Here is a 17,095-nt window from a genome sequence, read left to right as displayed (position 1 = left end):
CAATCCTCTTTCTGAAAATATCTTCTGTTTGAGGGACTGTCCAGGCCAACTCTAATTTAAATGGAAAGAACCATAAGGAGGGAGACCAGGCAGCTTGATGCTGCCCACCCACCACTAGCAATACCTGAAAAGCAGGTTGTTCCACTTGAATGAGATGCATTGAAATTTTAATTATACAAATATGGTCTGATTTTGCATCTGTACAAAAAATAACATGCAATTTCTTGCAAACCTGGGTCTTCTTTTTTTTAATCTGTCCATGGCTAATCTCTTTCACACAGAGAAATCCAACATTCTTTTCCTCAAGTAGAGAATGTTCCCAAGACTCCAGCCTGTATACTGTCAAGCCTGGAAGGTCTCAGCAGGACATACTAGCTTTCAGTGTTGGGTAAAAGCTGCTAGGAGCAGTATGGGACAGCACTGGCTCATCAGAGGTCGAAACAATCTTAGATCTTTGTGTTTGTACTAGCAAGGAAAGAAAACTTGTTCAATTAAGTTATTGTGTTTCTTCAGCATTGAACATTGTGAAATATTATAGGATGTACTAATAGAGGAAGACTAGTAGTGAGATTTCTTGTTTAAAAAGTTCTCCGTCGATACCACACCCCACTGTTTGGTTTCTGTTAGCAGCAATAAACAGATAGAGGAATCAATGCCATGAGCTACTGGGCCCACTCTTTCCTCCTGGCGGTTAAATCTAATGGTACTCTTCAAACCAAACTGAAGTCCCCCAGCCTAATGGAGTGACATGGAACCAGAGTTTGGAAATGTTCCACTTTTTGCACTATAACATCCAGGATCCATGACAGGTTCTGGGATTTGTAGTTCAAAAATATAGGATTAAATACTGGGTGGAGTATCTGCATTCTTCTTTAGTGTGCTTGTGCCTTGTCCTGCTGATAATGGAAAGCAAGTAAAAGAAGACATGAACAGGGGGCAGGAGAGAGAACGCAGATGTGATGGCAGATCTGCTTTTCTACAGCCCGAAAGCTTTATCTCTCAGGGGACAGGAGGGGGGAAGGTTTCTCATGCTTCTAGATCTCTGTCTTGTCTGCCCCTTTTGTTATCAGCAGTCTTTCCATTGCTGCTTCTATTGCTTGGCCAGATGAGTGCAGGAGGCTGAAAGCAGTTGGGGCTCCAAGGACATTGACTCCCTGGACTCTTTTCACTTCCACCAGTACTTCTGTCAGTAGGGGCAGCCCATGGCCCAAACAGGAAGGACAGGGTACCCCCCAAATGGCAGACAATGAGCTGTTTGTCTGCATGATTGTATTATTGCTGTGATTAATTTTTGAACAAGCACTGGATTCTGGTGGAGCCACACTTTTTTTTAAACCAGGTCTGATGAAACTCCCTGTTAGGGATAAGTTCATGGCATAGAACAATGCAGTGCCAGCAAAGCACCAAAATATTATTATTGATTATCTTAATGCTGATTTCAATGTTCTTATGGTTGCATTTGTTTTCACCTATACTTTTAATTCTGTCTCAGGATGTATGTAACCCACCTTAAAAACTAAGTAAAAATGCAGGGTAGTAACATAGTAAATAGGGATGTGCACAGGCTTTGGGGGGAAAAAAGAGTCCAGCAAAGGTCAAGAGTTACCAGAACATATGCAGGGCAGTTGTCACGCCCCTACATGTCATTGAGGTTTGTTCTCATGTCTTGGGTGTTAGAAATGCTGAAATGTGAAGTAAAATACTTAGCTCCAGTTGCTATAGCACAAGAAGAAAGCTGAAGGATGCTGCCCGCAAAATGTCAATGAAAGCCAAAACCTCTTCTGAAATGAAACTACATACTCAGGATAAACCAGGTGGAATCCACAGTGCATCCTGTTCTTGCACAGGATGCTCACTGCTATTTTAAAATGGCATCCAATCATCAATTTTCTTCATTTCAGGACAAGAGGAAGCTTGTTTTGTGCTTGGTTTAACCCCATGGCTGATAGTTATGGGTCAAGCATAGATTTTACTAGGATACAATCAACAAAGGGAGTTGGGGGAGGGGACTTCACACACAGACACAACACATGGAATGCTACACATTTCAACAAAGAGCATGTGTTCCAAATGATGGTTGTTGTAGGTTTTTCAGGCGGTTCAATCTTACTGGGCTCTATTTACTCCACAGTCAATGGGCTCTATTTCTCAGGCATGGCAAAGGGAGCGAGTAACATGACAGTCCCTGGTCGGGTTCTAGAATTGTCTTGCCTTTTCTTTTAGGCAGCTACACTGTGAGTTCCTACTCCTGTCCTCTGAAGATGCCGGCCACAGAGACTGGCAAAACGTCAGGAAGAACAACCTTCAGGACACGGCCAAAGAGCCCGAAAAACCCACATCAGATCCCGGCCATGAAAGCCTTCGAGAATACATAAATCTGTATTAAATTAAACCTTAATATTTGCACTTGAGTCCCACAGCTCTTACCTCACCCAGGCTCATAATTTTAACCCTATATACTGAGTGCTCTGGTATTATCTTTCAGATTTGCCAGGTAATTCTACAGTAAACTGAACAACAGTTAGTTCACACTAGGAACAAGAAGCATCACCAATATCAGCAGATTTTCCATTGTCAAGGTACCAATGCTAGCCCCTGTTCACTAACCAGCCAATGTAATCAGATATGACAGTTTGTTGCACCCACAGCTGGGGTAGTAGCCTTCATGATGTCTAAGAATGTCCTCAATGTACACACTTTGCATGCAGGCTCAAGCTCTGCTATCTCCAGAAAGAGCTCAATCTTGCTTGAATCTCTAGAGAGCCTCTTCTAGCTGTTATCAACAGTGCTAGGTCAGGTAGCTCAATGGTCTGACTGAAATCTTTTTGTGCATCTCCCCATGCACTGCTGAGATGCACTGATTTGCAACTGATGATGCAGCTGTCATCATCAGCTGCAAAATCACCACTGGTTAAAGGTGATTTCCGGATGCATACAACTCATATGCAAGGCAACAAAGTTGCGTGCAACCCAAAATTCCCAAATAAATCCTTTATTCATCAGTGAACTGTCGCTGCTGCTGCTGCTGCTGACATCATCACTGTGGTGCACATGAAGCTGCGCAACAGGATTTCAGCCCCTGTAAGGCAGTGTCTTATATCTCTCACATCCATGATATCATAATTCAAGGTTAATGTTCTCCAGTCTTAGGTAAACCACACTGGCCAATATCAAATAGGCAACTTCATATTGGTCTTGGTTTTTTATCTCCAAAGTCAATTTCCATAAAAAATTCAGGCTGGGAAAATTGGACCACAGACAACCCAAGCTATAAATAAGCTGACCTGACCTGCATATTTATCATCTTGGCTGTGTGTAAAAGACTCTGCTGAGCACATACATAGACACAGACGCAGGCACATACAGAGCTCTTAAATGGAAGTAGTACTGGAACTGAATTTTTCTTAACATGGTGGTTATAAAATGAAGGGGAGAAAAATTGTTCCCATTGAACATGTTTGTTATTGGCATCCTTATACTGGTAAGTCTGTTGTGTATTTGACATAACTATGGCCCCAATCAAACCTTCTTTTAAATCTGTGGAGCAGAATTCTGTCCAGTTGTTGATGCCAATCCCATCCCCCAGATAGCTAGAGTTTTGAACCTTAATTTTTTCTCTCTCTCTTTTAAATATAAAGTGATCTAAATGTTGGTAAATTCTTCTAAAATAACTTGACAGGAAAGTGTTGGCTATTTGTACAGTGCAGATTCAATGAGTAAAGCTGTTTTCAGTATGAGGTAGACTATCCTGTACCCACCTGACTTGTAGTTGTTAAAAATGTTAAAAATCTTGTGTGGCTGCCTCCATTTTTGATATTTTATTTTTTTTCACAGGACTACAACTATGATATGAACAAAATAAAAGTGAGTTCACACCATCCATTGGACAGAGATGAAATGATACATTTATCAACCCACTTCCTGTCAGGAGGGAATTGCAAAGGGTGACAAGAAAGGCTGAGCGAGGATAGCAGCTCTACACAGTTCTATTACTAAGTAGTAGCTGCAGTTAACACAAGGCCTTGTGTTGCTGTTTGCTGTAACAGATGGTAGCTGATAAACTGATTAGAATACAGAATAATCATGGAAGAAGATGCTCTTTGGTCAAAAAAAAATTTAAACCCCAAACCCTAAGGTCATATGTTGAGTAATTTGCCAACACTCTACAGCTGCCATGCCTGATGAAGAAACAGTATTTAGCAGCACCATCAACCTTGAGAATGTGGTGGAAGTTCAGTTCACTGGCAAAGCTCTTCCCAGCTTCCTTCCTTCCTTTTGCTCCGCGTGCACCTGGGAGTTGTGCTCTGGGAAAATACATGCTGGCAGTTTGGAAGATGTCCCTGTGGTGTCCCTAGTCAGTAGCCTAGCTTGCTCAAGTGTGGCTACTCCCTGCCTAGCCCAAATCAGAGCACTGCATTTTTGGCATTCACCCTCTCTGGAGCATAACACAGGCACCCATGTTATGTCTTTTTTGAAATTCCACAAATAAGGACCAGCAACAAGTTAAAAAAACAGAAGAAAGTAAATAATCTTCTGACTAAGAAACAGCTGCACCCATTCCTAGAGATATCTCATCTGATGATAGTGGGGTGTGCCTTGGTTACATCCTGCTTGGGTTCCCGTAATGTACTCTTTGTGGAGCTTCTTTGGACATTGTTTTGAAACTTCAGTGGTGCCAAATGCTCTGGCCACACACTAACAAACAGGTGCATTTCTAGGCATGGTTTAAACTGCTGCTGCTGCTGTTTTTATTTTAAACTATACAGCCCTATATGGCTAGGGTCGAGGTTATCTGAGAGACCACAACTCTCCATATCTGCCTCCTGGGTTTTAAAGCCTTTGAGGGAAGCCCTTCCCTTGGTTCCACCACTCTCCCAGGCATGACTGGTGAAAAGGTTCTTTTTGGTTGCTACTTCCAGACTGTAGGGCTCCCTGCTAAGGAAGGCTAGTTTGTCCTTCTGCTAGGAGGCAAAGACCTTTGTCTTTAGATATGCTTTTGGCAACTATGGAAGGGATTTTAATGAGGGAGCTATACTTTTATCTTTAAATATGCTGGAAATAGGGGGTAAATCTGAGAACAAGCCACATCTAAAGAATAATGTTTTTAAAGTAACTCTTTTTAACATTTAAAGTTACTTTTTAATGTTGTTTCATTGAATCCTACATGTACTGTATTTCTCCCATTAAACACAAAAGCGATAATAGTAACATATTAACTCTAATGCATTATCTTCAAGCTGTGATCTAGAGCAGAGCCTTAGGGTTGTCTACACTGGTTATTTTGGAGCAGGTTGGTGTAGGCTAAATAGAGTTGCTTTGGGTTGGGTGGAGGTATGATATTTCTTTTGGTGTGATCCTCCCATTGAAATGGCATATTGGAAATCAAGCAACCCTTTTTGTCCAGCTCCTTTAGTTCAGAATTTCCAAAGTTGTGTATATATATATAACAAAACTGCCCATATCCAAATCTGTAGATTTGGCTGTGAGCAATTTCACAACTGGTCCTTCAAGGCAAAGCAAAGTATGATCATAGGAAAAAGGAGCAAACCAATCTGTCCACACAGTGGATCAAACGGTGGACTTTATGCCTGTCTGACTGCATCCTTAGAATTAAATGTGTTTGAGGAAGTGTCGGAACATTAAAACAACACTAAACCAAGGATTATCACATAGAATATGCTGTAGTATGGTAGTATGGCAGTATGAACCCCAAAGTAATAATAACAAATTAATCATGTGCCATCAAGTTGATTCTAACTTATGAAGACACTCCAGAGCTTTTTTTAGAAATAGAGTACTGAGGAGTGATTTATCACTCCCTCCTTCTGGTGGTGCTTTAGGACAGTACACCTTGTTTACTTGTGATAGTTTTCAATCTTTTTGAATTGTTCTATTTATTATTCTTTGGTAGGCTGTGACTAATTTTGGTTACTATTCTCGAGAAAGAACTCTAACAGATGGTGATGACAATGATGGAATAAATTTCTTGTACATTACTTCATATTTCTAAGGCCATGGCTTTGCTGGCCTGGGTGAGTTCCTTTAGTGTCACCTAGGTCCCTGCAGTAGCATATCTGCACCTTGCTGCTTTCTCTCTCCTCCTACTCTGTGTTGTTCTTCCAAAAGTGTTAGTATGCCTAAAACTGAGTGGCATGCTATGGTAGTTCTTCCATAAAACTATTTATGTTGATTCACCTAAAAAAATTTGCCTCCCATCTTCAGTTAGGTTTGAATGTGAAGAAAGAAAAATATTTATATGGAGATTAATAGCAGTGAACAAGAATGTGGAAGGCAAGAAAAAATTAGAGTTGCTGGAATACAAATCACGATGCTTCTGCTAATACACCAGCCTCTTGTCCTCAGAGAAGAGTGCCCTGAGCACACTTGAGCAGCAAGATTATTAAGAGAACTTTGGTGTCCTGGATTCAGAATCTCTGCTGATTTCAATGTGTGCAAATTGCTAATTACCTCCTGCTTCAGCCAAGACCAGAATTCTTTAAATCTTTCATAATGCACTTAACTAGAACACATTCACTCATACCCAGCAATGCACTTATGAAAATTTACCCGTGACCTATTCAGTAGTTTCTTTCTAGATTTGCTGGGTGACTTCTCCCAAATTGGCCCAACAATATTACATCCAGACATAAGCGAAGATTAAATTTAAACCCCTGATAAAATGTCACTCATTTAAGACATTAAACCCAGACCTTCTTTCGATGCTGAAAATAAAAGAAAAATGTATCAGATCAACACATTTTGCTTTGGCTTTTTGATACCATTTCTTTTTTCTTTTTCTTTTTCTTTTTTTAACAAAGCTTCACAAAAATCTTTGGCTTCAGTATCCCCTGAAAAAATGGATGAGGGAATTGTTATCATTTGGGAATTTTTCTTCTGTGCTTATTCTGAAGCAACTACAGCAAGTAGTTGATGGCAAGCTGAGCTGTCAAGATATTTGCAGCAGACCACTAAAGGTGGTTTAAATGCCTGTTTTAAGTGGTGTTTCTGAGTTTGCTCCTAAATATCAGAGGCAATTTGCTAGCAGACATTTAATGAACTAAAGTGCTTCCTTAAAATGGGGCTGCCTGGCTATTGCTGAATGGAATGGGCAGTTCTCAGGGGTTCCTCAGGGAGCCACAAACGTGAACCAGGACTGATGCACATAGCCTGTGGGTTGCATGTTGTTCACTCCTGTTCTCAAATATCTGTATACATTGTTGGAGCAAATAAATGCATATCTCCTTCTCTTACAACATTAATTTATTTAGCCTGCAGATCTTTCACAGTGATGTGCCTAAGACATCCAAACAAAACTACACTTATCTCCCAACTGACCAATTCCAAAATAAACACAGCATGATTTGCCAAATACAGATTGAGGCAAGCATGTATTATTTATTTATTTAAAATATTGTTATCCTGTCTTTCTCCTTAAAAGAAAGGCGGGATAAAATATTAGAATAAACAGACAGTCTTTTCCTTTTAAGGGAGCTCTGGTTTCGACACGGAATTGGTGTCTTGTCTAGTCAGGCCCTACATTTCTAGATGGTTTCATTTTTCAATTACAATTCTCCTTTGTGGACTCTAGCCTAGAAAAGCTTATGTTATAATACATTTATTCATTTTTTTATGATATGCAAGACAGACTGTTATTTTTCTCTAAATAATGTTAGCTTATTTAATTAATTATACCTGTTTTAAAAAATTCGGCTCAGGGTGTAGGATGTGGTACAGAGGTTAACAGCCTGAGTACAGGTCTATACTTACTGTAGAAGCAAAAACATAAGTAAAAGTGTTTGGGAAAGGAAATGTTAACGATTCCTATAGTTTGATGTCTTTCTTTACTTAATTCATTTATATGTTGCCTTTCTGGCAGTGAGAAAGCTGGGAAACTTAGTGACCTGGGGGGTTGGGTTCCCCCTGGTGCCTCTTGAAAGCCAGCCTGTTTAGCTCGAGGCAAGCTGCAGAGTCACAGAGGAGCCCCTAAAGAAGGAAATGGAAAACCAATTCTAAATATGCTATGCCTAGAAAACCCAGAGAAGTTGGATCGACTTGTTGACATGTAATTATTAGAAAAGTGGCTGGATGCATCACTGAATTGGAACATGTGGCTTGAGAGGTTGATACTCCGCTCTACCTTCCAGGAGAAGAGCCAGCCTGTGTGACCACTGGCAAGCTGCAAAGTCCCAGGGTGCTCCCCCAAAGAATGGAATGGTAAACCACTTCTAAGTACTTGGTACCAAGGGAACTTGGAAAAAAGTTGACAACACACATAATCATTATTTCCTCCAGCAAGTTCAAAGTTAAAAAAAAAAAAAAAGATAGGAACACAGAAATGACATCTGAAGAAACACATTGAAAAAGGATACAAATGGATAAGCAACCTATTCATCCCTAGTTATAAGTTGTTCCACAAACTCATAGGGACTTTCAGTTTGTTCTTAATTTGAGATTTACATATAATATAGGGGAAGTGATGGTCTTTGAGGAAACTACATTTCCCTCATAAATCCAGAACAGCCAGGGTGACATGCTTTGAAGCAAAAGGCATATCACCACTTCACCATATCACAGCCTGGAAAGACAGTGGGTAAATCAGAGTCAGAAGCAAAACCGTGACTTCATCATAGACAGAAAATGTTCCCAGCCAATGCTGCAAAGTAAGTCATCAAGCAAAATCTTGGGGGTGGGGATGAGGATGGCGGCCAATGCTGCTAATCGACAAAAAACAGTAGTCCATGAATAATCAAACCAGTAAGTGCAAGTTACCATCATTACCTCATCTCAGCAGCTTCCCAAATCTCCCGTGGAATCTATTTCATCACTTGGAAGAAGTTGAGGGGTGCCGGATGGAAGGGGAAGTCTTTAATTATTGAAAAATCCCCACTGCTGGGATGACTTCACCACTGGTGTTTTGTTTTTTGTTTTCTTTTTTCTTTTTGTAATTAAAGACTTCCCTCCTACCATAGTCTCCTGACGATGAAAGGGATTCCATGTGAGCCTTGGGAACTTCAGTGGAGATATCTGGAATGTTTTATTTCTGAAAAATTGCCACAGTTGATGACACCATAACTCGTGCAACAAGATTTCAGCCATGGACTGAGAAAGGCCAGATATTCAAGCAAGGTTCAAAAAAGGAAGAAGACTGTAGATAATATTGCAAAGAGACAATGGCTGCTGTGACATTCCAAAGAATATCAGAAGAATATCAGTTTGTGCTTTATAAATTACGCTAAAGCCACCTTTGACTGCATGGATCATGAAAAGCTATGAGTAATTTAAAAAATATGAGTGGGCTGCAACATTTGCTTGTCCTGATGCATAATCTGTACTCAAGGAAAGAGACCACTGTAAGGCAGAAACAGGAAAAGACTGGTGTCCTGATTCACAAAGTTCGCAGAAGGGGTGTAGCAGAAACCAACAACAACTTAAAATGGCTTCTAATAAGGTGAAAGAAGAAAGTGCAAAAGAAAGGATTACATTTAAACATTACAAAGACAAATGGATGGACACCTCACTGACTTGAAGTCTGTGGCCGCAGAGCCAGGGGTTGAAAGTTTGTTTCAGGAGCAGAACCAGCCTGTGTGACCTTGGGCAAGCTAGAGTGGTCCCAGAGAAACACCTTCTGAGTACTTGATACTGGAAAACCAAGAGAAGAGTTGCTGTAAATCAGAAACAACTTGATGGTGTTAAATTGACTTTAAGAATTACATTCAGTATTGAAAATGAAGAATTGGTACTTGTTAATGTTTTCCTGTGTATATTCTGGTTAAATCATCAATCCAGATGAAGAAGGGAGTCAAGAAACCAGAAGACTGAGACTCAGAAGGGTAATTATTAAGGAAGTGGAAAAGGTCTTTTACATATTAACATCTTAAAACATGTCAATAATGTCCAAGGCCAAGATCATTCATATTATGATATATCACTTTATGATCTATGTATGTGAAAACCGGTAAATGAAAAAAAGGTTACAGTGCGGGTCATTCAAAATGCAATGCAGGAGAAAAGTTTTAAGATATCATATATTGCCAGAAAGACAGATGTGTGCTCTGTCAAATGAAGTATGAATTTCCTCTAGAAGTTAAAATATCTATAGTAGTGCCCCGCATGACGACGACCCCGCAGAATGACGAAATCGCATGACGATGATTTTTTGCGATTGCTATAACAATCGCAAAATGATGCTTCCTATGGGGGATTTTTGTTTGACAATGATTAGGTCTTCGCTTTGCAAACTGTTTGTTTGCAAAACGACTATGTTTCCAGTTTTGCAAAATGGCTGCCCTGTCTCTTCCGGACCCATGCTTCGCAGGGCAGCCATTTTAACACCTGATCGACACTCAGAAAATGGTTTCCCCTATGGGCGATCTTTGCTGGATGACGAGGTAATTTCCCCATTGGAATGCATTAAATGGGTTTCAATGCATTCCAATGGGGAATTGGTTTTTTTTTGCATGACAACAATTTCGCTTAACAGCGATTTTCCCGGAACAGATTATCATCGTCATGCGGGGCACCACTGTACTGAGTCTATCATATTTTGAACATATCATGAGAAGAAAAGACTCACTGGAAAAGACATTAATGCTGGGAAAATTGTGGTAATGAGGAAGATCTAGTCTGATGTACGAAACCATGGGCCTTATAGTTTTTAATGACAGGATATTCTGGACATCCTTAATACATAGGTTCACCATAAATCAGAAACTACTCTATGACCCATTAACGACAAAAAAATTTATTTCTTATTTAAACAGTTAAAATCATATAAAAAAACGTTTGCTCCTAGTTGTTCTGTGTATGTTATTTAAAGACCCTCCGAAGAGAACAGAGATATACTGTAGTATGTTAAGCGGAGGGCCAGACAAGGTAGTGCTCAAAAATAATGTGTAAAAGTCACCATGGCTGAGTTTCTCAGTAGCAGAGCTCTGCTTGTCCATCAGCATCGCTACAAAAAGCTCTGAGAGGGCCTGTGAGCAAAGTGCCAGAAAGAAAGGAACTTTGCTTCTGCATTGAAATCAATGGAAACCTGATCTTCTGCAAAAATATGGTTACTGGCTGAGAGAAGAGTGCTCTTTTTCTAGATTTTCTACCCTAGGTTCACTCAGTGAATCAAGCTAGTCTTCCTTCCAAGCAAGCAAGCATAGGACCAGGTTGGGAAATGAGAGTAATTAGGGGATCGTCCGCAATTGCAAATGCAGAATGATTATAAGAGATTAGAAGCAGTAGCAACAAACACAGCAGCGTTAAAAATATTCATGCTGTTCAGTGCACCAGCATTTCAACTGAGGCCAAGCTTAATTTTAAAAAAATGAACAAGGCTATAGGATAAAGAATCCTCTGGACTTGAGTCTTCTATGCACTCTGGAAAGATTGTTAATACAACAAACAATGCTATTTTCATTCAGCAGGGGGAATTCTTTCAAATGGCTTTTTCTTTTTTGGAAAGCAAGTCCAGCGAATAATCATTATTGTATGCATGGCATGCCAAACTGATCAATAGCCTACTCAAGCATGTGCAGCCGGTTTTGCCCAGCCCCACCATTTGCAGCCTAATTAGCAGCTGCTCAGAGATGGGAAACAGGTGCAGATCCAGGCACTGGCCAGGGAAGTCTGCCTGTAATTAACAAGGAAAAAAGGGTCAGATATTGGGAAGAATATCAAATCTTGGTCCACTGGGGATGCCATGCTGGCCTCAAAGGCATAGTCACCTGAGATCTTAGGGATGCTAATGTAAATTATGCAAGCTTTCAAACAACATGGCTGCATAATCAGTTGGCAGAGAGGTAAGGGCTGGTGTTTTCTCAAGCTTCCTCCGACTATGGAAAACAAAACAGTTTTTCTGTATTCTCACTGTGCTGCTTTTTTCCTTGGCAAATACTGACACCCTGCCGTTGGAAGATACAGATTGGGTGGGCAGGAGGAGAGAAATAACCAATTAAGGTTTTTTTCCCTTCCAAAAGAATAGATCACCTTTAGTGCCAAATGCCTCTCGGTGGGAATTTCTCCATGCTAAATAGTCATTATCTTCCTCTTTTTGACTATAAGTGTCCTGATAATTAGCCCTTATTATAATGTTTTGCAAGGTGATAGCTGGGGGCACAATCCATGGGGAACTTTGCCTGTACACACCTCAGGGGATGGCATGAGAATTTTGCATGGCTTCATTCCAATAGGCCATGCCTAAGAGAAATTATGAAGGCTCTCTGTGTGCACACCCATGTGTGTGCAAGGGAGAGATGGGTAGCTATTCCTGCTTAAAATAATGACCTTGCTCATGCTCCATGCCTCCATGCTTGTGTTGGTCTCCTGGAAAGGTCAGGAAGAGATAATTCTCTACATAGAGCCTGGGGAAAATAATTTGTACATGTTCATCAAGGAATAAGAAACAGCCTGGACTGCCATCACAGTATTTCTTTTGAGTGCCTTTATATATGATAAGCAAGCAATGAATGTTGGCTTATTGTTGTGAGCAAGCAATGAATGTTGGCTTATGATGATGATGAGGGCTGGATTTATTAAGAGAGAGAGAGAGAGAGAGAGAATGCTTTTTTTAAAAAAATCATCCATTTAATTATCTTAAGATTGATATCTATTGAAGAATGAAAAGTGCCTTACCCTTTTTCTTGCTAATGATGATATGGTGATGATATAGATGATAAAGAGATCCTGCTTTAAGAGAGAAAAAAGGTCATCCTTTGTGAAATCTGCAACATCCTGCACTTCCGGTGATCAGTGTCAGAATGTACAATCCTTCGTAATTTCAGTGTAAAAGATAGTGGGAGTTCCAGGTCAATGAGGTGTGGCTGCACAGGAAGAACCTTTGCTCTTGGCCATTTTATTTTTTTTGCTCCCAAGTCTTTAATTCTATTTAAGAATTACACCTGAGAATTTGGGAAGGGAGGGGGATGGAGAGTGCATGAGGGCCCCACAGTAATATCGCTGCCACCATCACCCACTGGTCAGGCAGAACTCTGTGTCTTCAGGGCCATCCCATGACTGGGAGCCCTGCTTTATACAGCTCCTAAGCATGGGGGCTTGGTAACCATGTTTGGCTAAATGTATGAAGGTCTGATTGACATCTTGGTGAGAGGGGTGTTGGGGACAAGACTTCCAATAAAATCTCCTTCCAAATGTTTGCCTTCTTTATAAGGGGAATTGCTGCCCCAGAAACACAACCTCATTTGTAAATAAGATATGCAAATAGCACGCAGCTTACTGTAAAACCAGAGGGGAACACTGTTGTTTTGTTATGGATGCAGCCACTACAGATTTGCCAGGGTAGCGTGGCTATGTATGCAACACCCTTCAGGATGGTGGTTTTTCCCTTGGTCCCAGGAGGTGACCACCACTGTTCTAAACAGAGCAAGTTAGGCTTTCTCAAATTGTGTTGTAACCGCCTTCACCACTCAGATGTTTCTGACGAGGATTGCCATTTTCTGTTTTCAGATTCTAGCATGATAGCTTGGGTACTACTGATATGTAGAATAACTTTGTATTTAAGGACCATTTTTTCATTCCCACCCCACCCATACTCCCCAAAAGAGGGAGGGATAGAGGGGCAAGCATCAAGACAAGTGAAACTCCCTTTCCTTTCCAACAGAATGAAGAGTGCAAAACAGAGATGAGAGGAATATTCAGTGCTGTCATGTTTTTTGTGGGTAAGTAGTTCCAAAGTTCCAGTGTGGGTGGGCACAATGGCCTCCCTGCTCCACAGTTTTGTGCATTTGCAGAAGGTGGATCTGCTCACCTTTTCCTTTGTGACACTGAGCAAACACAGAGAGACTGACAGTTTACTGTTGTTAAGTCATTAAGTCGTGTCCGACTCTTTGTGACCCCATGGACCAGAGCACGCCAGGCCCTCCTGTCTTCCACTGCCTCCCGCAGTCTGGTCAAATTCATGTTGGTAGCTTCAATGACATTGTCCAACCATCTCATCCTCTGTCATCCCCTTCTACAAAGATTCAAATAACCCTAACCCTTTCTCATTTAGTGCATGATGATGAACCAGATCACTGGTTCATTTTAACAGAGAAATGAAAGAATGTCTGTTTCATTCTTTGGAAGCATAATGTAAAAATAATAATAATTAAAGAAATAACAGCTAAGCACATCTAGATAGATTCAGAGTATTCTCTTAAACCCCATGAGTAGCACCACCTTTTAAAACTAGTTAAAATTAGTGCATCATATAGAAAATGGAGAACTAATAACAATATCTAATAGTAAATACAGTTTCCTTGCATTGTCTGGTCTCCTGTTTTGGCAGCTGGCCAAGAGAATGACATTCTGCTCTGCCTAGTAATATTCTGGCCGGGTGGCATCTCTAGCTTTGACTCATGATTTTACACATGTAGTTAATCCACCAAATTATTCCTAGGCTATTTGCACCATCTGCTGTGTTAAGTGTTGGCTGATGGGCGGGTGGTAAGACACCTGCTGATGGCGAAGTCAAACTCTCATCACGAGATGGTGGCTGGCAAGGGCAAGTAAAAACAAAGATTTTGGAAGACTTTGTCATTCGAAGAACCAGTACTGAAAATAGCTTTTCAGGGTGACAGTCAGTGGTATGGCCTTAGCCTTTTGTATTCCAAAATTATGTCTTTTTAAAAAGCCTAAAAATTAAAGGTGGAGAGAGAGAGAGAGAGAATACTGTGGCATTTTGAACAGATTTATTTCAGTGTGAGCTTTCATGGAACAAAATCCACTTCTTCAGACACAAGGAGTGTGAATATATACTTTTTCCCCCTGTTTGAGCCCTTACAATTCCCTTACAAAGGGAATACAATTTCCCTTTGCATTTTTTCCTACAATAGCCACCTTAAAACTGTAAAAGAGACTAAAAACTGGGAGATTAATGTGTTCAGAAACTGGTTTCTCTGTGTTGCCATTCCTGATCACAGATTTGTATTAGAGATGGGCATTAATCTCAAAAAAGGTGGTTCATTTTGATTCATGATTCATCAGGGTTGATGAATCACAAATTACAAATGTACTATTTTTTCTGACAAATCAATGAATCGATTTGTCAGTCCATTTTTTTACTTTAAAACCCCATAAAATGCTCCCCCCCCCAAAACCTAGAGACACCAAATTTGCAGGGAAGCTTCCCCTGACTTTCCTCTACATGTCCTGTAGGTTTGGTGAAGTTTGGGTTTCAGACATCCAAGTTATACACCTCCGGGAAAGTTCCGCCCAGGTTGCCTAGAGACACCAAAATCTAAGAGAAGCTTTCACTGCCTCTCCTCTATAATCTCTCCAAGTTTGTTGAAGACTGAGTTTCATATATCCAAGTTATATACCCACAAAGTGGTTCCTCACAGAAAAGTGCCCTTTAGCAGCTAGCTTTGGGAAGCCCAATATTCACCATTCATATACAGTGAAATGAATTGATGAATAAAAAAATCACTAAAAATCCATTGATTTGTGATTTATTGGAGCATTGATTCATATGAATATGAATTGACAAATTACTGATTTTTGAACACATTTGATGATTCATTATTTTAAAATTCATGTCCATCTTTAATTTTCATCCATTCAATTCTTTTATATACAGGTTGTCCCATTTGGCTAATGTAGAATGCAAAGTGGCATGGTTGGCAGAAGATGGGAAAAATTAAGGGGTGAGTAAATAAATAAACCCTTGATACTATGGCTGACATTGTTGGGTCACTTAATAGGGCTGCCTGTGTAGACATGGGGACACAGCTGGAATAACGGTCTTGTTCCCATTCCTATCTCCAGGTTGTGTTGCTTTTTGTGTGTCAAGAGTTATTTAAACTTTGTGAGTTGTCTGTAAGCAAGTATGGTATGGCCCCCAAAACATGGAAGATTCCTCTTATTGGTCTCATTAGGAATATTTAGGAGATGACTAATGGTGTTCTGTCATTGTCTCTATTGAGTTTGTCTAGTAGTTGCTTGTTCCTAGATATCAGCTTGGCTCTGTCAATTTGGTTTTTCACCGTATGTGTTAGATATTATATTTTAGGAAATGCCTGGTCTGACTTTGTGGGCTTTGAATCTCTGGCCCTGTGGTTGGGAGCAAATATCATTATATTGGAGAACTTGACTGTAGACAATGGACTTGATGTTGTGTTGTGGCTGGAAACTGGAAACATATAAGTTTGGGTAATGATTAGTGAATTTGGATAATGGTTTGTGGGCTTCCAATATAATAGTACAGTCAAACCATGCTATCCAGTTCATATGTTATTTCCTTATTCCAAAAGCAGTGCCACTTCACAAGCCCCATTAGTGATTAGAGATACACATACCATATCGCTCCTGCTTGTTATCTATAGCCTGGGGTTAATTTTTTTTACCAGAATTATTTTCCAAAATGCTTTATGAAAATGTATATGTTTATTAGTTTGTCTGCCATCTTATAAATAAAAAATGAAGATACTGGCCAGCATCTGTTCATGTAGGTCTGCCTGTGCAAAGTGAGTGATGTCAATGGCTAAAGCATATTGCCACCAATTAAAGTGTTCCTTTTATAGTGTGTGTGTAAATCATTGCATGAGTTACACTAACTCCCCCCCCAAAAAAAAGGAGAAAAAAAGAAACTCTTTTATTGGAGGCAAACTGCCACTGCTGGTGATGTCATTCATACAGGAAGAGCTGCACAACCAGGTACTGCCCAATATTTTACAATACATACTGCTTTCAGAAATAAAGGGAGGACTTCATATGTAGGACAAGCAATGAGCACTAAACACTGCTAGCATTTTGCCACCCTAAAGAGAAAAGGAATACATTTGTACTGAAAGGCACTTGCAGAGCACTAGGATACACTAATAGAAACTATAAAACAACCATTGATAAGAACAAAATTGAGTGAGAATTTGGTTTAATTACCATATAACATAAATACAAGCAGCCCAAAAGTTCATGTAAACAGAAGGAAGTGATGTGCCTGTAAACAGCCACCAAAGAGTGATAGCTTTATGACTAAACGGCTTGGGCCATGGATACCTGAAGGACCGCCTCCTTCCATATGAGCCTACCCGGCAGTTAAGATCTAGCCAGGGGGCCCTTTTGAAAGAGCCATCCTTCAAGGAGTTAAGAGGGATGGCTTATAGACAAAGGG

At 40.2% G+C, this 17,095-nt stretch overlaps 1 long non-coding RNA gene across 1 annotated transcript in view; it reads left to right on the top strand.

The window, feature by feature from the left end:
* Window positions 1–15,629, top strand: part of LOC144583602 (uncharacterized) — a 29,887-nt gene extending 14,258 nt beyond the window's left edge. The window contains exons 2-3 of the long non-coding RNA XR_013537497.1: window positions 13,607–13,664; window positions 15,563–15,629. This is a non-coding gene — a long non-coding RNA (uncharacterized LOC144583602). The remainder of the gene's footprint in view (window positions 1–13,606; window positions 13,665–15,562) is intronic.
* The last annotated feature ends 1,466 nt before the right edge of the window (window positions 15,630–17,095 follow it).

Source organism: Pogona vitticeps, chromosome 1, assembly GCF_051106095.1.
Source record: "Pogona vitticeps strain Pit_001003342236 chromosome 1, PviZW2.1, whole genome shotgun sequence".
NCBI classification, from domain to species: domain Eukaryota; kingdom Metazoa; phylum Chordata; class Lepidosauria; order Squamata; family Agamidae; genus Pogona; species Pogona vitticeps.
This window is presented reverse-complemented; position numbering and strand designations above follow the sequence as displayed.